The sequence below is a fragment of the Trichoplusia ni genome, chromosome 9 (genome assembly GCF_003590095.1).
Source record: "Trichoplusia ni isolate ovarian cell line Hi5 chromosome 9, tn1, whole genome shotgun sequence".
Lineage (NCBI taxonomy): Eukaryota > Metazoa > Arthropoda > Insecta > Lepidoptera > Noctuidae > Trichoplusia > Trichoplusia ni.
The window spans coordinates 13,729,748-13,756,363 of NC_039486.1; the positions used below are offsets into that span (position 1 = coordinate 13,729,748).

Consider the following 26,616-nt stretch of genomic DNA (forward strand, 5'->3'; position numbering starts at 1 on the left):
TTACTTATGTATTTGCAGCCATGTTACTCTGGCTGTATAATCTTGCAATGTGTTTTAATCCAGTTAATATTATGTTCTAATTGATGTATTAAATGCAAGTCATCATTCTAAACAAGGCACCACACTACAATTGTTTTCGCCATTACAATGTGTCACCATTCTATTAGAAAAGCTTTAGAAACTAGTTCTAGTATACATTTTCTATAATGTTCTTATAGTTTCGGATTATGTAATGGGGCCCCATCTTAGGTCAGTTGACAGCATCAAGATTGCTATTGTTATGCAACAAGGCTAAGTACTTAACTTGTTCTATTATTTTTTGTGTGTGTTTGAACATAACCTCTTGGGCAGGTTCACAGAAGGTTCCCAACAACCTTGCCAATTTGCTGATTGGGCAATGTTTAATATCATTGATATTTAGTATCTCTATAGGAGTTGCATTCTTGCTGTATTTCTGATGTTAACTAGTCTCTATTCATAGTAAACCTAAAGTATTTATTGCACTAATATACTTTAATCATAGTTAACAATGAGGGAAAATCATTTAGATAAATGTGAGTGTAGCCCCTCTGTCAGCCAGACATTTATACTGATTCTAACCAATGGGTGGTCATTCAGACAACAGTTTGTTAAATTTCTAGTCTGTAAGGACTGTGGGTGCTGTACATGGACTACATGGAATTGCAGTAAATTTATATGACATTTTTAAACTCAAAGCGGATTAATTTTTCTGAGTTTAGGTGTTATTGAACCTAAGGAATCAGTTTTATCTTAAGACTGTGCAAGACATGTGATATTGATGGTCCAAGGTTCCCATATCCACAATTTGAAAACTATAATATTTTTCTATATATATTTTTGGTTTTCAGTTAAGAACAAATCTGATCTGTCCGTTGAGTTTGGTGGTCTTAAGAATATTAAATCTTTAGACATATATGTATAGTATAGATAGAAATTTTTACTGTGAGTGCATATTTGTACAGCCCCTAACTCATGAGTTATTGATGGTCTGACACATATTGTTGATTTCATTTATATGTATATTGTTTATGTAAACAATGTTATGTTCAAGTATTTTAAGGTACATTAGTGGTGGTATGTTCACAACATGAAAGACAGTTAGATATATTACATATACCTGGTTGACAATTGCCTGCTGGATGCATGGCATGGTGTACCCTCTCGGGGCCACCCTTCCTGTGTCCTGTTCAGCGAGGGTGTCACAGTTGTATCATACCACTCTTGGGTCCACCTTGCTGTGCTAGCACTTTGGTTTGATGCCGGACCACTTATGTTTTCCACAGTCCTTGCTTAGGTTTAGAGGTGGTATTCGGTTATAACTTTTGTTATACATTCTTGATAGGTGCATTGGTCTTGTTTCTATCTTGAGCCTCGAATCCACCTCGAAGAGTGTCACCATTGGTTCTTGTTGTGGACTGTGAGAACCAGTGAACATAGTATGTTCTTCATCAAAACTGTCGTATCTCGTACGAAGTTTTGATCTTCGAGCTGTCTCGCGTACAAGCTCGGTTATACTTAATGCATGTTGTTCTATCAAAGTTGCGGGCTCGCGTCCCGAACTTTGTAGTAATGCATGTTCTTTGTGTAACATCAAAGTTGCGGGCTCGCGTCCCGAACTTTGTAGTAATGCATGTTGTTTGTGTACTGTCAAAATTGCGGGCTCGCGTCCCGAACTTTGCAGTAGGGTTTATCAGAGCTACGACGTCTCGCGAAGAGCCCGATCTTCGAGCTAGAGTCTCTCGTACCCGCTCGGTTCATGCATGTCTTTAGTACTTCGCATCATCTCACATCATATTTGTGTCCTTGTTCACTGAACCTAAAATCAGAGAAAACCTCACCTGTTGGCCCCCCTCTTTGAGGTTATGGGTCAGTGTTCCATCGTTTATATTCCGTAATTTGGGGGCGCCCACAATTTAACATCGAGCGTGGAGCATCGCGTACTAGCTCGGTTATACGTAATGCATGTTGTTTTGTGTACTATCAAAGTTGCGGGCTCGCGTCCCGAACTTTGCAGTAGGGTTTATCAGAGCTACGACGTCTCGCGAAGAGCCCGATCTTCGAGCTAAAGTCTCTCGGACCCGCTCGGTTCATGCATGTTTTTAGTATTTCGCATCATCTCACATCATATTTGCGTCCTTGTTCGCTGAACCTAAAATCAGAGAAAACCTCACCTGTTGGCCCCCCTCTTTGAGGTTATGGGTCAGTGTTCCATCGTTTATATTCCGTAATTTGGGGTTCCATCCCACGGCGATGAACCTAGGGCAAGGGCTGCGTACACGCATCCTGCATTAACTCCGCAGCGCCTTTATAGTCTCGAAGATCACTTTTAAACATCTTGGCCAGTATTTTCAAGGCTTTTGTATCACTTGGCAATACTTTTTCGACTTGAAATATGCCAAAAACTATTTAAATAACGTAATTAAAGTGTAATTAACAAAATCACCACGATGCCGTTAAGTCGCGAAAAAAGAAAGTGACGTTTAGTTGTGAGTTGCCATAGACTAAAAAACTTTTTTTTTTATTCTCTGAAAAAATTCGCGATGCCACACAGTAGCGAATGGGAATACTACTCTGTTAATCAATTATATTTCAGATCAACATGAAATAAAATTCCATATTTCGTCCAGAAATATCCTTATAACGTGACATAGAAAATCATCCACATAATATTCCCTCACTATAATTTTCAGCATTAGCTCAAAGGAAGGAAATATCTTTATACCCTGAGAATACATTCTAACGAGTACCAGTGACATAACAGAGGCTAATGTTCTTAGTAAGACACATTTAACTTAATGATACCGTCGACTTCAGTAATAACTTGGATTTAGAACTCATTTACGTGGATTACGCTATGTGAGCTACAGGATAAGGCTGGTGGTACTGATTAAAAGTCAGCTAGGTAATAAGAAAATGACAGCGCATTAATTGGCACGATGACGTGACTTTTATCTATGAAGGCAGATAATATCGTAAATTTGATCGAATTAAGATCTCATATCATGATTTAATATAAAAGGACTATACTGAGAAAACGGACATTGCAATTTATTTGGCTTTATCATAAAAAATTCAATGTCAAAAATTTCATTCATTCATTTTTCAATAGGTCAATAGCTTTTGCAGTAGACTCCAATGTAAATCAATTAAAATCCTACAGTTTCATTCAGCATTACCAATTCATCATCATCAATCAGTAAACGAATACGGTGAAAATTTTACAAGAAATACACAGAACAACACTTACATACAAAATCCATGATCCTTTTGATGAAATGAGGCGCACCAAAAATGTCAATCATTACCACATCCACATCTCTCCAATTCCCCAATGTTGACAAACAGATTACAGCACAGTACATTGGACGGAGCGTTAGGCGCCAGCGCCACCGGTCGCGATAATTTAGGCGCAGACAATCAAACATTAACGAGATTTACAGGCTGACACCGCAGTGACGGTCAGGTGCTTACCAGCGATCAGCTTTGAGCTATGAATCAGACCTGATTGGAGATCTGTATGTGGATTCTGATTTGAAATGATCTGAGACAGGGATTGAAGATTCATAAACTGTTTGGGATGTTCATGCTGCTTTATGGGTCAGACGGACTTTGTAATGTTGTTATGAAATTGGTATCTGGAAATAGTTGCTGTTCGTTTCCATAACACTTTCACATGCCTTACTCTAAGTCACATTAATGATAAATAAGTTCAATGTATTTGAGCGGTTACTAAATTTTCGGTTGTGTAACTACAAATAAATGTAATTCTTGGTCTTTAGAAAAGTTTTTTTTCTGAGTTTAGATCTCCAGTATAGAAAATGGAAAGGATAGAGATAAAACTTTCAAACATAGATGACCATTATATAAATTAAAATCGAAACCTATAAACAGCAAAATTTTGTTTTACAAACACCGTTTGGCAGAAGTCCATTAAAACTCTCACAAAACTCCATAGAAAAACAACATCCCAAAATCCACACCACGAGTGAACCGCAAAAACCATTCAATCGATTCAAAAGAGAATTGTGTGAAAATGAATGAAAGCAAGGTCGCGGGCGACTGCGACCGGCCCGTTAATCAATTAGGCGCTTGTTTCCACTCAAATTAACGCCTCTTCTTCCGCTGCTAACGAGGCCACTAAGTAAGCGGTGCGAGAATCGAATGACGAGAGATTAATCGATTTGGTAGATGCGTTAATCGATATTTGTTTATGTGTTGGTGATGATTGTTGTTTAGTGTTTGTAGGAATTTTGATTTGTGTTTGAATAATTTCAAATTGTATATAATGATTGTGCCATTGAGCTTTTATATTATTGTAAAGAAACATAAGGTAATTATAGCTATTATTTTCCAGTTAGACCAGAAACCAGAAGGTGTCAACATCTTAAAAGACTTAGTCAAAGTAGATATATTATGCAGTTATACATATGTGAACAAAAATATTTTTTTTTTATCAATGGGTCTTCCTTATTAAATTAGGTACTCCTTCTATTGGGTGTAGCGATGTAAGTAAATTAATAAGTTTCAATACCGCTATTCTCGTAGCCCACCGAACACGACTGTTCCAGCACATAGCCCCGCGACTGGTCAACCCTTGCGCCTTCGTTTCACTTTTGTTGTAATTAACTGTTGATTGATATCTTACTTGACTTAGTAATCATTTAAAATTCGATTGCGATGAGCTTTTGTGGTTACTTTGAATTCAATATTTTCTTAATAAAGTAGTTAGTAATTATTAAATGATTCAACGGTTTACTCACGCGTACTTATCTGAATGTTCAACTAGTTTCGGAGACCTTAATCATGAGCTGGCGAATCGAAACTAATCGATGCATCATCCTTACGATAGTTACTTCAAAAATAAAGTAAATAATTATATGTATAAACATTTTTCAACACAAAATACATAAGCAAACATAATGAATTCCTGATTTCGTTTACATACAATTTACGTATTACAAAAGCCAATATTGTCACGCTACCGAGAAAACAAATTGGCCCATTAATTATTTTTTCGTGGAAATGTCGGAAACGAGAGTCTCTTTTATATAAACGCCAGTCCAATCAATTGCCCAATCAAAATAGTCCTCAGCTTTCAATAAAACGTTTAGTCGACATCAGACTTTAAAAGGAGACCTCTACGTACAAATTAAAGGACTTCATTCATTCGAAAATTGCTTTCATACTCGCCGACATTAAATCGAACGCAGTCCATTGTCCGAATCAACGTTTGATAAGCTTATTACCGCCGCAAATGTCCACGAAATTAATTAGTCTCGGGTCACGGCGACCCGCAATGGCCAATTGACGGTTAATGTCGTGGAACAAGTTGGCGACGACCGCGATTTATCACGTGGCGCAGGAAGGGTATGATGCCGCGACAGCTTTGGAATTGATGGCACTTATTTGCTGCGGGAAATATAGTTTCATTTTAAAAGATGTAAGTTTGTGGGATCTTGTTCTATTTGGAGGTACATTGGTTATTATAAATTAAATGTATTGATTGGTCAAGTATAATTGAAATCTGACTACTCAATTTCGTTTCGATTACTTGAAATATTTAATTAAAAACTAGAATAGAATAGAATAAATTTATTTGTTTAAACATAGGTAACACATATAAAAGCTCTTAATAAAATAAAAGTCTCACTATGTTTCGTCTTACTTGGCATACAAATATTTGCTTAAAACTATTACAACCATGAATTCAGACATAAACACTTAACTAAAATTAGGCACATTTAACAAAATAATTATAAAGATAATGTAAACAAATATAGATATTTTTTTAATTATTTAAGCATATTTAATAATTAAACATATTTAAGATCAATGTTATAAACAAATCACAATTTGCACTCATATTGTCATTATTTTCTTAAAATTTTTCGTCTAAGAATTCGGTAATAGAATAGTTGGCTTTTTGTATTAGAAAATTGCTAAGTGAACGTTTAAATCTATCTAAACCATTCACATCTTTAATGATTCTAGGAAGTTTGTTATGTACTTTGGGTGCCATTCCCAAGAAACTTTTTGAATATAGGGCAGTTTGGTGATGCTTATTGCGTATTGTGTCCTGATGACGTTTGGATTTTAGAGTTTCAAATAAATGGAAGTTTCTTTTAACGAATACTGCTACTTCATAAATGTATAAACAAGGTAGGGTTAAAATTTGTAACTCAACAAAGTATGGTTGGCAGCTTTCAGTCACCTTCAGCTGACATGCAGCTCGTAGACATTTTTCTGCGTTTTGAATATTAATTCACGATCAGTGCAGTTTCCCCAAAATATAATTCCGTAACGAAGTATTGAGGAAACGTATGCATGATAAACACTGAGAACTGCCTTCCGTGATGTTACTTTAGACAAATTATGCAAAGCGTATTGGTACTGGTTTAATTTTTCAATGATGTACTCAGAATGATCGACCCACACACAACTTAAATAAAACTTACAAGGAAAACAAAAGACATCATCACTTTCAACTCCATCGCTGTCCCCTACCACTTGCAACAAACCCGATCAGATATAAGCCAACATTAACTAAGAGTACGTGAAATTTGTGCGCCGCAGTTATTTAGCTTTTAAATCAATGTGTTGTTGATAAAAAGTCGGTAGGACCTCGCTAACGAGCTATCGACACGACATCGTAGTAGGGGCCTTGTTCAAGGGAACCAACTTAACGATTATGAAAGAAATATTCACTTAATGTAACGTTTTTTTTCTCGTCGTGCACTTTGAGTAGAGTAAAGTGAGTTTTTATTAATTATTTACGTGCAGGCGTTTGTCAAAGGAAGTTATTAGCTAATGTTAATGTAAATTCTGCAGCTTGTGTGCATAAGGAAAGAAATGTTTATTCGTTCGTTTGACTTTGAGAGTTTTATTGAAATGGTAGGTTTCAGTAAGTTTTGATGAAATATCTCTGAGTATGAGACAAATACTCGTATCGGTGAACCATTTTTTGCTTTATTATTTTTTTCTGTTAATTGAATTAATATTCCGTTTCTTACAAAGATCTATAGGACAAACCAACTCTCCTGCATTTGACAATAATACCTGTACGTTATCATAATAACGAAAGAAGAAAATCAATGACCAATACTACCTTAAGTCGGATACATAAGGTAAAGCCAGTGTCTTTTAAAAAATATATAATTACTAGACATACGATTATAGCCTCAATATCTACAATGATACCTGCATAATACACATAAGTGACATAAGTATACAACCTCTTTCCAAGCTTTGTCCTCGCCTCATACCTTATATCATCTCTGCCCAATTTTGCCGCAGTACTTAATCTGTCAGCCTACAACGTATGGAGACTTTACACATAATATTAAACCCGCAATCATTTCGTGTTGCCAGAAATAATTACATTTTCTCTATATACTTTTTTTTCTATTATGCAAGAAAGGTTACCTGTTTCTTGCTTATTTAAAAACAACTTTAACATAAATAAATCATCAAAACTAAAATAAATTACAAAAAAAAAACGTAATTAAATAGCGTAAATGAATTGAAACTTCCCCAAACCGTAATATTAAAATAAAATTCCACTTAATCCATTATCTAAATGAGTCGAATGATCGTTAAACAGGTTGTGAGGACAAAACGGCCACAATACACAATTCCAGTGTGCGCTTCGGACACTGTTTACGTCGGGGGGGTGGAAACTGCCGTGACTTCATACTATTAATTCAATTAGTACAATAAATAGTTTGAAGTCACCCACTGAAGTAAGAGTCATTATAATAATCGTATATTATGTGATATACAATATTTTTAAACGCGAAACGGCCGTAGCTCAGCGCAGCTAAAGTGTGGAGCGACACGCTTCGGTTATTTTTATTGTGTTTATGGTTTGTTGGTGGTGCCGGCTCTCGGGGGGCTCGAGCTTAATGAAACAGCTGATAAATATACGTAAAGTTGTCATTACTATGAGATAGTAAATAAGGGATTTTAAGCATTGTTTTCGTGTCCTGTGTTACTTGCCTCTAAGTAACAGGTATTATTGGTGATTTGTTTGTTCATAACTCCGCCTTAGCACCTGTACTATGAGCTCATAAACCAGAAATGGTGCCATTGTGGCAGCCAAAACCATGCACTACCCTGACTGTAGAGGTGTCTCGCTACTACTACGGCAAACAATCCCATAGAAACTCAAGTAACACGTTAGTCTGGATTTCAAGACTCTATACTCAAATATTATTCTATGATATTCCACATAAAACGAAGATTGAGATATATTTAGAAACTTGAATTTTACTACTCACGAGTATGTGCGGGTTTTATTACGAACAGCAAAATGACGTCTGTTATTATCCACCACAATCCAAAACAAACACAGGAAATCTCAAGGAAAGATACATCTGCCAATAGCAATATAAATATAGAAAGTATTCTCATTACTTACACAGTATTACACGGTCTGTCGAAGACGCGGGCACGGGGCTACGTTCAGTCGGCTTCAGCGTCGTTCAGATCGCGGAGGAGAAAAGTACAAGGAAGTGGAATGAAATATGATATGCGTGTGTCTTAATTAGGAGATGATGATCAACATCGGCATAAGAAAATGTCGTCGAGTCAGATTTGAAACTAGTTAAGTTAATTGAAAGATACGTTTTTGCATACAAGGTTTTAAATGGATCATAAGCAATCAACAGTTTTATCGGCTAAAATATTAGAAGGTTTAAAAATATACCTAGGGTAAGGTCGCCTTAGTCGTACCAGTTCAAGGAAAATAGCTATAATTTCTATTGTAATATAAATAAAAGAAAAATCTTTGCATATATAAATACTTCATTTATTAACGAATCAACAAAGACTAATAAGACATATAAAAATCTTTTAATAAAATGATTTTTATAGGTTTTACAAAAACCTTCCTTCGGTACGACTTAGGCAACCGGTTGCCTTAATCGTACCACCCATAGCCTAAGTCGTACTTAGAGTAAACATATATCTTTCCAACTAGAATTCTAAGGACAATTAAAAAACTGCGTAGACTTATATGCTACGAGACCAGTTTCAGTCTTACTTATAAATATAACAATAAAAAAACGTTAGTAGTAGTTTCGTAATAATGAGTACCTTTGGGAAATAAAACTATCATTTTTAAAATGCATATATCACAAATGTAATTTTTAGTTTTAATTTCGAGATCTGCACATAAATCATGTACCCATCCTTTGCATTTAATACATAGGGTCATATTTTCTTTGCGATCTTGTTTAGTGTTGTTAGTTTGCACAACCAATTTTCTTTAGCATCTAGTTTCTTATCTTTGTTAGATTTTCTGTCTATCTTTCTTTTTTTATTTGTGAATTGTGTTCCTTTTTGTGTTCATCTATGTCATCTTGCTTCCAAGAGTTATAAATTTTCTTTGCCATATTGATCACCTACAGGAAAAAAAAAATAGCAAAAAATATCTCTGTAACACCTAAGTCGTACCGGTACGAATTAGGAAGTTTATGCAGGTACGAGTTAGGCAGCGGGGTGTACAAAGTTAAAAACCAAAATTAAAAACAAAACCTAGAAACCGTTTACCATTTAACCTAGCCCATATCAACCAGAAAACACTATAAAAACAGACATGAATCAAAAAAATATTCGTTTCAACACAATCTTTTGTGAAATTGCTTATGAATGACGTAAAAAAATTAGTGAAAACTGTGCAAAAAACTTACTTTTTCATTTTTTTTTGATCGCGAATTCCGGCAAGCCGCCGCGTGTTGCTGTTTACCCGTGGTACTTAGTAGAACCATATTGCACTGTTAGATGCCACCTTTTCATGACGGGTGCGCAGATATCGACGTGGTACGACTTAAGCGCTGGTACGACTAAAGGTACTTTACCCTATTTCTCCTGCGTTTTGACCGAATTGCAGAAACCGGGTCGTTTTATGACTAAGTCAGAGTTATTTATTGAAAAAAAATGAACAACAACATAATCATTTATATATTACATAGAACGACGACAATCTAAATACCAAGACTGGGGTACTTCCCTTTTTTCCTGTGTTCCGTTTTCAACTCCGTTCAGCATCGTTCCCATCTGACCTGCTTTTGTGAAAAACTAAATAAAAAGTCGCTACGGACGCACAATGGAGGCTAAACCGTTTAAGTTTTGAATGAGCTGTTTACTTATTTGTTGTGAAGAGCGGTTGTTCTGTAAATACTGGGATTAAACTATTTTTTGTAAATGCAATTTTTGTTGTGGTTTTGTTGTTTGTACGGATGGTTAATTAACAGTTAAGTTTGGGTTTCAAGATTGTAGATTTAGGTGGTTAAAGCCTTACATTCTGTATATGAAGTATCATATTCTATGCGTGATAAAGAACGATGATGTAATTGAATTAATTGTAAACCGCTTTTGTCAATATTTTTTTAAAGTCGCCATCTCGTGTGTCGTGTCCGCTTTTTAGGCTTTAAAGGCAATTTTCCTTCAAATAATACACCAACCTCCGACTAAGTATATAACTTAAAAATTCATCACAAACTCGAGTTGAAAAAGAAAATGATTTCGTAAAGCTAACACCATAAAAGTTTGAGGTTCAAATAACGGTAACAAAAGTTTCCAACGATATGCGCATTATATTCTGTGCATAATATTCAGGGACTACGCTCAGCCTTGTGCCGTGTTGGGGCCTCGAAAATCGCTATATCCAGCTGATGACCCAAATATGACCCGCGAACTGGGTCATTAATGACCCACATTATTTCTAATGTATTTTGTGACTTTCAATTGTTTATGAGGAAAAGTATTAGTATAAATAAAGTTTTTCTCTTTAATAAATCTTTTCTGTAGTAAGTTAAAAGAAAAATTGGAAACAGATTATTTTGGAAAGAAACTCTGATAATTCCTATTAATTGTCACAAAATGTCTTTACTCAAATACATTACACCTCCTTTTAGTTACAATACAACAGAACAATGTCCAATACTCACCATTTAAAACAACATTTCCTTACTGAAACACTACAGCGTCCCATTAGCCGCAAAGCCTACGTAACCGCGGCCCGAGTGGCCCCACTCCGAGACACAGACGTAGCTCGGAGGCTCCTATCGATTGCGCAGACCAACGTAATTGCCTGCCCTTTCTTCTTATTGACAGCCACCGCACCAGAATCACTGCACCCGTTTTAAAATGAGAACCGTTTTTTGTTTTCGCCCTGTTTTGTTTTAGGCCCGTTTTGTTCAGTTCTGTGTTTAAGGTAAGCGTTTTTTATAGTATAGTTTCGTGTTGAAGTTTAATTGAATTTGTTGCGTAACAGCTTGTATAAGGAAGGTTTGAATTTGGTTGATATACTAAGACGTATTAAATAATTACCGTATAGTCTATTTTAACACTACCTCAATGTTAATTATCAAAGCAACGTTTTAAGTAGGTAAAATATTATTTTAGGGTTATGAGAAAAACATTTTTCGAAGAAAACGCCTCTGTTTCATTAAAATTACATAAAAATATGAACAGGTAATAACGTTGATGAAGAAATCATTTCCATTACTTAATTGATGCTACGACAATATCAAAGGGATGTAACATGTGCCACCGTACTGCGGTACATGTGAGAAAGAGATGAAAATAAACTAGACAGAGCGCAATGATATCGAGTTGATTAAAATGTGGAAACCAAGTTCTACACACGTTACAGTAACACGATCCCTGTACGCTTCGCCAATAAAACAAAAGCAACACGATTTTCGCCGCGAAAAAATCACAAACACAAGGGATAGTTGCGAATATTCGAATATTTCCCCACCCTATCATAAATAAACGGGGAACAATGACAGTGCGAGAAAACAACAACAAAATCGTTTACACCACGTGCCACGAAAACTGCACACAAAAGAAAACAAAATTTGTATGAACGTACGTACGAGTTGCACATTATTAGTTTCGCAGAAGTGTGGACTCTGCCGGCAGTACACTCCGGGGAGCGGAGTAACCGGGTTTATTAAAGTGTGGAACAATAAATTTAAATAAAGGATAGTTATGCGGTTCCCGTGTCCGCCACTGTAATGTAACTAATAGCTCTGTGCCATCGTAATGCAATTTTAAACCTGGCTGGCCAGGAAAATTATTAATTAAAAGTCGTATCTTACTTACAAACAAACAATTTAATTACTTTAAAGGAACATCCCTTCAACACAGTTATTTAAGCCTAAATTATACGAACTCATTCCCACATAAACTATTCTTAATTTGGGTCTCAAATTGCAGTTTCAGTGTAAAAACTACTTTGTGATGTAAGAAGTTTGGCTATATCTTGGTCTATTATTGCTGGCTAGCCGGTTGGTCAAAGCGTCGTTAATATCAACAACAACTGTAAACGGCCGTCCCTTCGCATAAACCACACTGCCGCTGTAATTCAGTGGGTTTGTAACGTGGAACATAAGAGAATAAAGGAAAGTGGTATATGGAGTCGCTCGCGTGTTTCACTATTAGGAGGTAAAGATCACCTTTACCAATTAGTCATAAAATTAAAATAAGTTTTAAGTTAACTTTTCGTCCAGTCCCATACGATATTTTACATATCAAAACTGAACAACCAAGTCTCTAATAGAATATTCTATGTACATCATTTATTGTACACCGTGTTATTACAGCAGTGAATTATTTACATACCTAAAAGAGTACAACAAAGAAAAATAAAAAATAACAATTAACTTTAAGCTAAATTTATTTTCGATCTAAGAATTTAGCACGCACCACTTTATGAATCCCAATTATTTAGGTTTTGCGTATTTAATAAACGTGTAAGAGCGACGAAAATAACAAAATGTTTGGCAAAACTAGTATTATGACACTTCTCCGTCTATCTTTATTGTCTGTGGTTATACAGTTGCCGGCAAAATTTAATACACTATTCTTAACTAAATATGTGCATTAAAGTGTATTCAGTATCTATGTTAACCTTATTGTTGGAATACTTTATGCTAATAAAGAAGACTGCTATGAAAGGCTTGATAGGTTTGTTGAAATTAGAATATTGCATCTATCGTCGCGGAAACATATACTTTTATTGAAAAACGGCTATTTTTTTTAATTAAAAAAAAACTGGCATTGTACTTTTTTCTATAAAGCCTTTTTTCTATTTATATATATAATTTTTAATTTTTCCAGCGACTTCGAAAGGAAGGGCCCTCATTTCGACTAGAAATAGTATTAATCAAAACAAATAATCATGTTCTTTTATCTGTAATTCTGCAGGCAATAAAAGTGCCATAATACAGATTATATCAGTAGCCTAAACGACAAAGATAAAATTTACAAGCAATATAAAGTTAAACACTTATGCGCATGGTCCCATGTGCCATCACACATGGGACATGCGCATAAGTATGCCATCACAACTCACGCGTCTCGTTACCGCGTCATCGTAACAACGAACAACATTACTTTTTACTGGTGCCGTAAATCTAGGACATATGTTGACTTTAGACCGCCAATGTTGGCACAACATTGGCGATTTTTTGTTTCGACCGTGTTTGGGTTGTTTAGTATTCGATGTATGGAAGCGGAATTATAGCAAAAGTTTTAGTTGTCACGTGCGGTTTTTGTTGGTTGCAAATGTTGGAAGTTGGTTAAAATCAACAATAGCTGCGAGATATACTTAATATTGCAGTTTATTATAAATGATCCTTCGGCAACTATTACGTAATGAGGGATGATTTTATTTAATTGTCTATTCAGCTGATACCAGGCCGTAGCTTCATATAAACCGTGATAGGCAAAAAGTTTAAGGCTTTACAGAAGACACGTTACTTAAAAATCGAGGTAAAACATTATCAGTCGTCATTCGTTTGATAAGTGACCATGTCTTTTACAACAAGACTTTTCTTTAGTCTATTTATTTCCTAGCATAAATGTCTCGAGTCCCGACTTTTATTCAATTAATCAAATAGGAATCTTGAACTAGTCATCATTGAATCGTATTCACGAGACAACAGGCCACCATGTCTTCACATACCTACATCAAGTAAACTGTAGCATATTGTCTGTGTGTTTTGCCCCCATATGGTGCAAACTTCCCCCTTGCATCCCCTCTCTTAGTTACAAACGACAACATTATAACTTTATATCGTCAAGCCAGGGCGTATATCTTATGCTTAGTAGACTCCCTACAGAGCAGCATAATTAATGATCTTTGACGATCTTAGATCTGTCTGGAAGATCAAATGGTTAACAGCCCACTCTGAGACCTACGCCCGATAATAATATCGCAATAAAATTAAATAGAAGAGAATCGAGAAGGAATGTTTATTATATTGTTATTTAGTATCAACAAAACAGAAATGAAAATAAAAATATGTGCGCAAAATACACAAGAAATTATATGATATTTGCATACTAGTAGAGACCATTGCTAACAATAATATTATCAAACATCATTTTTCTCGTATGGTTAATGAATGCATGGTCTTGAACTTATTCCTATCAGAAGCTTTCCCACTATTTGATAATCTTTTCAATGAACTATTTCACTCAATTCACTTAACACACAATTAAACAAAAAAAAACCACTATAAGAAACTCTCTCCGTTGATTTACTGTAAAAACTCACATAATACTTAAAACTACACATCAACTTATCCTATCTCTCAAAAACAAAACACGAGCACTTCACAAATCAACTAACAAACGTCCCTCCAGAACAAACATTCAACTAATAATTAACTTTGAACAGTGAGTTGAAAATCAAAACTTGTTTAATTTGTGGCGCGGAAGAAGTGTCACCCGGTAACGCTTAGTCACGTAATCGCTCTCTGAACTTGGAACCCGTGTCCAATAGGGAAGTAATATTGTATAAGAGTTCAAGTGCCTTCCCAGTCTGGGTGATTTTGTTAACTTTAAAAAGATTTTGAAGTTGTAGGGGAAAAGGTAACGGAAATAACGGAACAAGAAACAAAAATGTAGAGTTCTTACACGGGGTGGTTTTTTTTATTAGAAACGTGTTTGCAATGAAAATACTAATAAACATGACGTAATCAAAATACTGATTCACGATAGATAAAAAAATACCGAATAATTGGATACCGTTCACTTTCAGTGTCTGAGAAAATACGCGATTAGTAGGCACTAATTAATATAATGAAGCACTAAATCGAAGAAATCTCATCTCTCGACAGTTACAACTCTTGAATACGCAACGATAAAATATCTCATCAACAAATATTTACTCAACAATCTCAGTATAAAAACAGCGATTTGTAGGTAAAAGTAGAGCTCAACACAACCGTCCCAGGTGGGCTTAACGTTCTGTTAAGTACGAACTTTTCTTTAACGATCTGTCTGTCCGTTTGTGTGTATCCCGGTACCGTCTGCCCACCTGTTCGTGATTCTCAAACTTTTTCCTGAACGCCCCTCAAGCACTTCTGACTCGTAACGAGCACTTTGAATCATGCTTTAAATATTTGCAATTTATAAATTGTTTTCCTCTTTTTTTTCGATCGATACCTGTAGTCTAAAGTTATCTAAAGCATCTACAGATAACATTCGATATAGCAATTTTACTTGACTACTTTAAAGTGAAGCACTTCTCTTCAATCTTTAAATCAGTTAAAATAGCTCGTTCAGTATTCCAGGATTTGCCAAAATATTACTTCCCTATTATTCTATCATTATATTCCGCTATTAATATAAACTAAACTAAGCTTTGTTTTATAAGTTTTCAGTTTTGTTAACCAAGTTGAATTCAGTAATTCTACCAAGTTTGACACCATAATAACCTACATAAAGTATATTTTAGTTCCCGCCAAGTTTTTAATCCCCAACTATTTCGAGCACCATATCTACAATTATTCTCACTACAATTTGCACAAGTTACAGAGCAGCGTATTCAGCGCGTCAAACTAGCCAAAACGGCCACAGTGTACAACGCTGCAGTAATCCAATTTGCAGTAAGTTTCAGCAAAGTTGGCCCAAGTTGGTAGACTTAGTGATTTAAATTTACAACTTTGTCCATCCTAGCACACTTGCAATTTTAACGATCAGCCGACGAACTTTAAATCAGCTTTTGCTTTCAAGATGTAGGTAATAGTGTGGAGTTTGCTTTAGTGACGGTTCTTATGACTCGGGAAGTGTAGAATAGGGCCTGACTTTTAATGTCGCGGAGTTCGTCGGTTTTCGTAACTGTTACAGGTGCTGGGAACCACGTTAAAGTACTGACTTTAATGTAATTGGGTAAGTTTGGACCAGATTATTGTGATAACGTCTTATAATGTCAGAGGTTTTAGACGTTTCGTAATAGGTCTAAAACTTTAAATTAACATAAGCGTGGCATATACTTACTTTATTTAGAACCAAAACAACTATGAGATGTTGGTTGTTTTTAAAACATTTACATAAAAACCAACTTATGACTCTTTTAAACTTCCCCGAAACGATTCATTCAATATTTTAAATAGAAGTGCCGACACTTAACACGGCAATCTAAACATAAAAAGCTTCTAAGAAGTTCTATTAAAGAATGCTCACACTTTCGCTATAAAAGACGTCTTTACATCACAAACTTCAAGCAAAAATTACAAGTTTATCGGCCGTAAAAACTGTTGGAATTAACGAACGGCAAAAGGCCGCTTTAAAAGAACATCTCAATGTTCAAGTGTCCCCATATAATTTAGCGAAGCGACGCTTTTTATTTCAGCTGAGTTTATGAGGTCGTTTGCGGCCAAACCTCCCTTTAGATTTACTAGCCGGGTGCAGTTTAACCAGCTACGTTCGGGGACGTATATCACTGTGATTCACAACAATTACTCTTAAGACTATTTAAAGTAAGCATTCTTGGAATAATGTTAATTAAGTTCGCGTGCCGATAGAAAATCGAGGGACAATTTTTGGTACAATTTCGGACGCGAAGCATCCTCCCTTGATTTCAGGATTAGCATGAAAATCCAATACAAAGTTCATGGCGTGTCCTTGTTTTTAGTTAACAGCGTTTATTGAAGAACTTATATTTTGATCCAGAACGCTAACTTATTAAAATTATCATCGACTCTAACACTCAATCACTCATTAAAAATCAATCACTTTTTCAACTTCCTTAACCGCGCAGTAGCAAATGTTTCAGCAAAAGAATACAGTTACATTTAACCCAAGAGAGCCGGGAAGAATTTATTGATACTTAGAACGTATCAGGAATATAGAGCACAGATACCGCCACAATCCACATGTAACCCGCAACTCTTCACTTATCTACAAAAATACAAAAGCCACAACGAAAATACTCGAAAACATTTTTCTTCAAAAAATATTACCATCCGCTTAACAAGAAAACACCAATTCTCAATGGTACATTCGCGAACATAAAACCATTGTGTTTATAGAACATTGTGCAGATGGGGTAACCGATGTTTGGTTTAAATCTGAACCCCTCTTTGATAATTTTCACCTGCAGAAGGCGGGAAGCAACGCCCTTCGCCAATTTATGTGCGAGATACCATCCCCGTAAGAATACGGCGAACTGTTTAAAGTAGGAACGGTTTAATGGAAGGTGCTATCTACTTATGTTAAGTCTTTGTCGGTACTTGAATTAACATGTTAACTTTGTTAGGATATCAGTTCTGCTTGATGTATAATGTTGACTGTAAAGATTTTGCTGGATTATTTAAGATTCAGGTTAGTTTAAAAAAATAACATTTTGTTATTTGTGTTCAAAGCAGCAAAGAACGTTACTTGGATCAACGAAGATTAAAAAAACAGCTAGTTCCAATTGGCTTTTAAACAAACATGACAAATGCACCTAACTTTTACATCAAATCTTACAATCTTGACACATTTCTCCCAAATAACTTGAATAATATTTTAGAGGCGTGTAAACCTAAGAATTATTCATGCCACATCCAGCCTCCTTACAAGAGGGTGAAGAGTGTCGCTTACAATATTACGATGTTAACCACAGCGGACGATTTACATAATTCATTCAATCGTGATCCTACCCTCGTACCACGAGATCTTAAAATGGGACTGTTGCGGTAGTGAGAGGGAGAGGTCGCTCTACACCATGAAATGCGCTGTCCCGCACGCACAATTGCGACAGTCTTGCTGTCAGTGATGGTAGTAGTCCCGCAGGACCCCGCAGCCCGGGGTGCTGTGCGGTTCAGGTCGTTAATTGCCGATGTAAGCAGGGGATTAATGATAGGCAAGTTATTGGACGTATCTGTATTATAATTACCTGTAATTTTGATATATATCGGAGATTATTGTACCTTTGGTGTTTGCAAGCCTAATTTTGACTAACCTAGTCCGATTGCAATACAGAATAAACACTTTTGATAAACTTTTTGTTAATTTGAATGATGTTGGATTTCTTCTGTTAATTTTTCATAACTTTTACATACTAATCAAACTAGTTTTATATTGGTAGGAGTAGTTAATGTCATGTGTTTGAGAATAGCTTCTAGTTATCAGAATTTATTTGCCGACAATTGCAGTAACAGGCTATCACATAAGACTTTAAGTTGCTCTCAATAGGCAATAAGCTCTGTGAGTTTGTGGTGATCAATTTATTACTGGGCTTCTTGTGCCCTCACACTGATAAAAGAGTTACTGAAACTTTAACAAAATAAAGACATTTTTAACCTGCACTCTATTTTTCCTCATGGCTCCACATAAGTCCTTACTTTTATAAACAAGCCAAACTATCTCACTCAAAAGTCACTTAGCGACTCGTTGCCATAGCAACGGGGCATGCATTATTCATACTCCACGCAACTCTTAATCTTCAGAAGGCTCCCGTGACAGTGTCATGGTGCACATAAAAATATGACACGTTATAACAAGCTCTTCACCTCTGGGATTTACACCGGGATGTGTGACTGCCTATGAGTTTTGGGAACAACGATTTGTCTTTCTTAAATTATCATCTTGAACGAAAATAATGTAATTTGTTTATTTTATTTTAGGAAAAAAATACGATGTTTTGTAAACAGTGGCTCTATTTTTCACTGTTTTATTGTTATTATGTTTCTGACTTTTCCAGATTTCCCAATAATTTATCTAAATGATCTTTCTGATTTATCTTTCAGTATAAAAGTCCCAAGTCTGGAAATATTTAAAACAAAAGAACAATTCAAAGACGTTCACAATATAAGCAACGGGCACACGAGCAACAAATTATTTACGACGTTTTACCATACCGTTTACTCAGGACACCGTTCCTCTCGTATTTTAAAATCATAAAACGCTTTTATGCTTGCCTATAGATATTTCGAGGCGAATTTACGACAAGCAGCTTCGTTGCAACGTCGATCGCCTGCGTTGTGTCGATAAACTGTCATTTTGGCGACAAATTCGTTAGTGTTGTGCCGACATCCCTTGTGGGCGAACATTCCCGGATGTTTGGAGAATTTTGATTTTAAACGTAAATTGAAGTGTTATGACTGTGGCCTTTTATGATTATAACGAACATGATCAACATAATTGTTGTTAGTAAGTATATATATTATACTAAGTCTAAGTGGCTTTTCTTGCAAAAAAAAATAGGTACATATTAATTCAGTCTGTTTCATCGTTTGAAAAAACCGTGCAAATTCATAAAATAAAAAAGCACTAAATAACATGACAAATAACAACTACACCTTCAATAAAACGATTATAGAATACCAGTAAGTGATACAAACACGGTATTCCCGTATCGCATGAAACCGCTAACACCAATTATTGGATTTTAAACTCAATAATTGCATCGCTCTAGTACGTAATGACAGTTTGCATTAATTCCCGCCTTTATCGCGGCCCCGACTAACAAGCCTGAGACGCCTCTCGTTAGTTAAAGCCTGGCTGTATGAACACAACTGTGCTTGTTAAATGTATCTTGTTGGATCTGTACGTTATTTGACAAATATTAGTAGGCATTCGGTAATTATACGACAATGTTGGTATTTCATTTAACTGATTTGCTGAGTTCCTTGTCAAGTGGTAAAGAAATTGTTGAAGTATGCTTGTTCCAAGTTTTTGTTATTTGAACAAATAAACCGATTTTTTGCAGTGATTATGATGCTTCTAAAGATGGAATCACAAAGGAAGAATTTTTTTTTTCATATTTTTTCATTCCTTAATTTAGAAAGCTTCGCGTTATCAATAAATAATTGCTTCCTCAATCATTCACCACTAACTTTCTACTTACCTTTACTAAAACCTACAACAATTATAACAATAGGTATATTTTTTCCGGGATCACAGCACGTGACACAACCCTAGTGTCACATTTTGCGGCATATTTTACGGCGCGTCGCGACACTCGCTGATTGATTGGACGACTCGTAAACACGCTTGTCCGTGGTTTACCTGTACCGTGATGTCACCATCGTTACCGCTAAGCGTTATCATATTTGTGAGGTTTTACTCCAAAAATATTCGGTGATTGGCTTAGAACATCATGAAGAAAGGAAATCGGATTTTACTGCTTTGGGATAGAGTTTAATGTTGAAATGCTTTTGATTGTGACTGTAGGTGACATTATTATTTTTTGAATAGAGTAGAATATATATTTATTTAAAAGAATATTATTAGATACCTACTCACATGAAAATAACATTCATAATATTCTGCTTTTTCTAGAGCACAAATATTTACTGATTTTTAAACTAACCCCTCGACAACAGTGTTATTTAATGAAAGTCACATCAAAATCTTATTATTAAATTACTTAAATATATATACAAACGTTTATCATTTCATTGTGTCATTTGAACTGTGCTGTCATTAAATCACGTTCAAATCATATGTAAGCCTTACTTAGATATTCATTAAGTGAAGCAAGATTAGAGCGTAGCCGTTCGTTACTTAAGCTGTTGTAACTTACTAACATGCTGTTTTAGACAAAGTAAAAAAAAGATTAAATTAGCTATTTTCTTAGCAAAGTATATATATTAACACTTTATCCTTCCAAAAATAAAACATGATCTTAACAATCAACAAAACCACCAACATTTCATTGACTACATAACCTTTCATTACTTATCTACATCCATATACATAATACGTCGCCTCGTATTACATCTCCAACTCACATTTTTATCAAAACATCTCTAAGGGAAGTTTATGACTCGAATTTCTCAGCTTAACACATCAGAGGCGCGGAAATGCTCAACGCCTCATTATCTCAGTTTAATTTTATGCATGGACGCCCATCATCCCGCGCATCGTCACGATTGGCGCCCCCGCCTCGCCTATTCGAAATTTAAATTCTTCTCCCGAATGTACCCGAATATACGAGTGATAGTGACTAGTTAAAGTTCAAATCGAGTTTTAGATGATTTGAATGTTTTCATTTATTACCTGTGATTGATTAGTCTTTTAATTGTTTAAAAGTGAGATCGAAAAAGGTTTAATTTCGCTTTATCTGGAAACCCACACTAAGCATAATATATAGCACTATAGCTATACACATTCATTACTAATAAACTAAGCCTGTCTTTTTAAAAAGAAATACTTAATATTGTTTAGCAAATCTACCTTACACTGCGAATTTAAAACTAACAATTGCATAATGCTTGCAACATACAATGCAACAACAAAAAGCTAAGTAACAACTTAAATGAACGTAAGATTTCAGGAAGTGTACTTAGAAAGTTAACTTCCCACATAAGTTGGAAACATCTTGAGAGAAATGTTTTTCTTTATTACTCGCAAAGGCAGTTGTTTCGAAGCAACTGTATTTGCAACTTAACACTATTAGGATGTTGTTATAAAAGCTGCAATGTTGCAGAGGTGGAATTACTTGGTTTGAACTCGCCGCCAATGTCACATGTAAAAGGTAGAAATTTCAGCATTGGTGAGGTAACAGAACAGCAAATTAGTATGTACCGTAATGTTTTGTTTTACACTCAACATCTTGGGTGGTAAAACAAAAGGCCATTGGTCTTCCTCTATATTTAAACACCTACCAGCCAACATTACGGAACAATATGTAGTTTCTTGCCAGTTCTTCTCCATAAAAATGACACTTTGGAACCGTGCAACTAGTGTCAGCAATGTAACGTTTTAAAAGTGCCTGAGAAACGGCCTATTTGAAATAAAAGCTTTTGGTTTTGATAACAGAACCCAAACAAGCAATGACAAAAGCAACAGTAAAGAAACCCAACCAAATAAAATTCAGCCTAAAAAGCGAAAACAATAAAATTTAAACGAAACTATTTAAATTTCAGCAGCGCCATTGTGGTAGCAATTTCTTACGATTCACTGGCTGGGGCGGGCGAAGTCGCAGCGCTCGCGGCCAAACCGCAAATATATGGAACGACACAAACTTCCTTTCCCCTATCTTACTGAATCTTACGTGGCAATATTACTTAGATATAAAGTTATATCGTCATATCTAAGTTTCACATAAATTACCTGGAATAGGCAAAGTTCATGTTAAAACAGCCGTTAAGGTGTGGAGACAGTTTTCATTGTTATTAGTTATTATATTAATTTTGTTTAGAATTAAGTTTGTAATTTTGCGGCGTGATGAAAATTTCTGATGCAATTAATGTGATTTAGAACATCACTGTTAAAGTTTAAAGTTTGTAATTTTGGGTTGTGACGAAAATCGGTGATGTAATTAATATGATTAAACTCTAATCTACTAAACTTAACGGGAGTTAATATTGATAAAGAAGAACTTGTTTAAAGTATTTAGAATGTTGATACATGACAAAAAAGAGATTTTAATTTGACGTAATATTCTTTACTGGATGCGCAAGGCGGAGAACCGGGGTTGTGGCGCAACTTATAGGAGGCTTATGTCCAGCAATGGGCCTTGATAGGCTGAATTGATGATCCTTGACAAAAACCAAAAGCAATCAAATATCAAACTAAAGTTCCGACGTCGAAAAGGACGACCCAAAGGAAGTATAAGAAACCGCGGCACGCAGCTAGTAAAAAAAAACCTAAAAATTACCAAAAAAAAGGCGACTCAACAAAAAAGAAAAAGAACATCCTAATAACTAATCACAAATGTATACAAACAAGACATTTGCATGAATTATCCCGAGATCCAAATCCTTATCACAAGCAAATGAGTTTTCCCATTACACCGTAAGACAAGAATATAAACGACAACTCCAGCAAGATTTGTTTTTTCCTCAGAAAAGCCAAGAGCTGTTTGTCATTTCCTCAGGATAATATTACATCTACATAATATTATTGCAAGGGACTTGTTTAGTCAGTTGCATGGAAACATGAATTTATTCCCAGTCTCTGATAGTTGTTTTTGATTCTGAAATATGTTTTCGATCGTATCAGATAAGATTTACATGGTTATTGTTCGGTTAGGTTTGAAGAATGTGACGGTAATAAGGAAAGATTGGATGATTTAATGTAAATATTAAAGGGTAAATCCGAAATAATTGTTCATGCTTATGCCGTTTTTCTGTTTGAACTTTATATTAGTTTAAGGCTAAAAAAAAATACAATTTCGTTGGGTGGTAAATAGTTTTAGGGTGGGGGCCAACAAATATATTTGTCTCCCAATAAATAAATATATGACCCTAATGCTGCTTAAATTCGAGCTAAAATTCTTTTTAAATTATTAGTCTTTTTATATTCATAAGAAACAGGCTGGTGCCAAGACGGACAGACTGCGATGCCTCAATGCCGTCTTTCCACTTCGAGTACAGACACCTGAAAAACTTAAATTAAATTAATTATCCTAGAGGAACCCAAAATTGTAATTGCCGAACTGCAAATATAATAACATCAATTTGTGTACATTTAATGTTATAATATTACGTAATATAAAGCTGGGTGCACACGCATATGACGCGTGCAGCCGCGCGATAGCTCGTGCGTCGTACGCGCGTCACTCAGGATTTTAGGATTTACCCGTCAACATGCCGCCCGGACGATCCGATACGATTAGTGCAATCAAATTTTATATCACTACGTAAATTAAACAGTTTTAAAATATTAAAACAGGATGACAATAACTAATGAACCAGGTGAACGAGTTCTTTGAAAGATCTCACAAAGCGTTTGGTCAATTCTACCCACGTTCAGAAGGCTAGTCTGTATTTTGCTCAAAGAATTATCATAGCCATACAATGTACCTCTTCTGATGCTTTATTTTATATTGACATTAAGTATAATATAGTTTTAAAAATGTAAATATTAAATTAAGTAATGTTGTAAATAAAAATTAAATAGGATCCAATTGACAGCTGGCAAATAATATACTCATAAATATATTGCCGATTATATTAAAACCTTATACTAAGAAGGAAGGAGATAATATATGAAATATGATTAGCTGGTTAAAGCACTAAAATATGTCAAAATGCTTCCTCAATATTCCAGGAAGCTCGACTACTAAAATCGCGTGTAATAAGGGTACTAAACATAATTTACACGCGGCGCGTCTCGTATACCAATTTAAACCCGGAGACGCGTCTAATACGACGGAACTACTGAACTTATCAATATGGAGAATATTGAACATGATTTTCAACTTGTTTTCTTGGAGGAAACATTGCTTGTATGAATTTGTGTTTGCCATCTGATTTTTGTACTTATTTTAAAGCCCTTGTCGTCACATCGCTGGGCAAAGGCCTCTATCTCCTCTTTCCAGTTTGCCCTTTTTAGGGCAAGAGTGTCCCGTCGGTCATGTAAGAGTTGAGCTAATCTCACCATCCACGTTCTCTGTTCTCTCACGACTTTAATAAAGAGGTCTTACTATTGGCAAAAAAGGAGAATGATTACTTTCCCCTTGGCAAACCCTGAACAGGTAGCTAATACACAATTATACGCACCAAGTACGCACTTAACCAAGCTCATCATACCTAATGTAAATTGAAGACGAGCACACTAATAACAGTTAATATTTAATAATGACAATTAACATAACAGTCCCTTCATCATCAATATTAATTTGCGCGTGTGTAAGGGCGAGTGCACACGCGACAGACGCGCGGTATCGCTCGCGCGTCCGTCAGTCAGCCAGCTTAGAGGGATTTAGCCGGTCTGCTGCAGGCTCGAATCAAACGCTCCATTGACTCCAAATCCTTACTCTAATTGAAATTTAAAATCGTTTTTGACAGTCCTGTGTGTCGCCATTTGCAAATAATAAAGGGGATGTAGATTGCGTGTGTGGATTTAAAGTAAAGTCGTTTTGGGAGTTTTTTTTTGTACTTTGCTTCCATCGAATTTTGTAATCGTAAACAGTTTTTAAACTCGAGTGACAAAGATTTTTTATCTAAGTATCTTTTTACAAATGTGTAATTATTTATAGTTTCAATAATATGAAACATGTACGTGAGTGTATTCTTTCTCAAATACATATGATCGCTTCAATTCATTAGTTACGAACTAAGAGTCCACACTACATTACCCAACAATCCCTAACCTACATTTGATCCTTAATTTCATCCTGCTAATGTGCTATTAAGGCCTATTGCCGCGATCTAAACTCCAATCAGATACCTAATTCAGAGTAAGTCGCCATGAATAATTCAGTCAATGAGTCTCAATGTGAATTAGTGAGATATCTAGGTAAGAATTAGTAGTCAGGGCTGTGTGGAAGGACGCACTAAGACCGTACGACGAAAACAGAATTTTCTTTTGAGAAAGAAAATAATATTAATCTAAACAAATCTTGTACTATGAGTACTAGACGGCCGACAACATTCTTTAAATATTTCTAAATACATACATAATATAGATAAATTTCTCGTCACACAAATATTGGTCCTGAGTGGGAATAGAAATCACGACCTCCGGTATAATAGCAGTCAGGGATACTAACCACCAGACCAACAGGCAAGTTTGCAACAAAATCTGTACGAGAAAAGTCTGAGGTATTTCAAGTTCCAGAAACTTCGATACAAATCTTAAGCTGCAGATATATGGTTAAGTTCATAGTTCGTTCCAAACTCCCTCAAATAATAAATGACAAGTGATTTGGCAACCGGAATAAAACAATTTCATCTACGCGGAACTTACTTATTGAAACAAAATGTTCTTACTTCCCATCTTCTTCGCTTACATATTGATTTTCGGTCTAGACAAAAATCCATTCGAAACAGTCCACAATTTGAACGGAATGAAGCAACCCTGTCACATACAAACTCAACTAATTGCGTAATAGAATCTGACGATCATTAATTAGGGAGACACGCACGCATCAATTATATCTACCTGATGAGTTACAGTTTGGTTTTGAAAATAGAATTGCAAAAGTAAAATGTGTTTTGAAAATCAAAGAAGAAGGAAATGAAGATAAGCATAGAGCATGGAGGTCGAATATGTAGTCGGCCAAGTTTTTACATTAATGATAAAAATGTTTACTTAATAATAAAATATAATTAAATGACAAGGTAAAGAAAGTCAAGAAAGAGACAGTAAACGAAATCAATAAGCTATGAATTCAGTGGAGCCTTTGACAAAAAAATAAGACAGAAAACATGTGCGACACATTGTACGAATAAAATCGTCAAATAGAAATAGAAATAGAAAACTATTTTCAGAAGAATAAATTAGTCTATATTACAAACAAATACCAACTTAATCACCACTAAAATAACAAACGAAAATCACGCGTCCGTTTCACGCGCAATTAAATAACTAAACAACGACTTTGCGGCGTAAAATTAGTTGTATCGAGGAGGCAGGTGT

At 35.4% G+C, this 26,616-nt stretch overlaps 1 protein-coding gene and 1 long non-coding RNA gene across 4 annotated transcripts in view; one reads left to right on the forward strand and one right to left on the reverse strand.

Moving 5' to 3' along the window:
- Positions 1-26,616, forward strand: part of LOC113497287 (kinesin-like protein CG14535) — a 564,341-nt gene that overhangs the window by 521,246 nt on the left and 16,479 nt on the right. The gene's annotated exons all lie outside the window — the stretch shown is intronic.
- Positions 9,142-10,239, reverse strand: LOC113497300. The gene is made up of 2 exons (XR_003400883.1): positions 9,711-10,239; positions 9,142-9,422 (listed from the first exon to the last, which is right to left on the reverse strand). It is a non-coding gene; the product is annotated as an uncharacterized LOC113497300 (long non-coding RNA).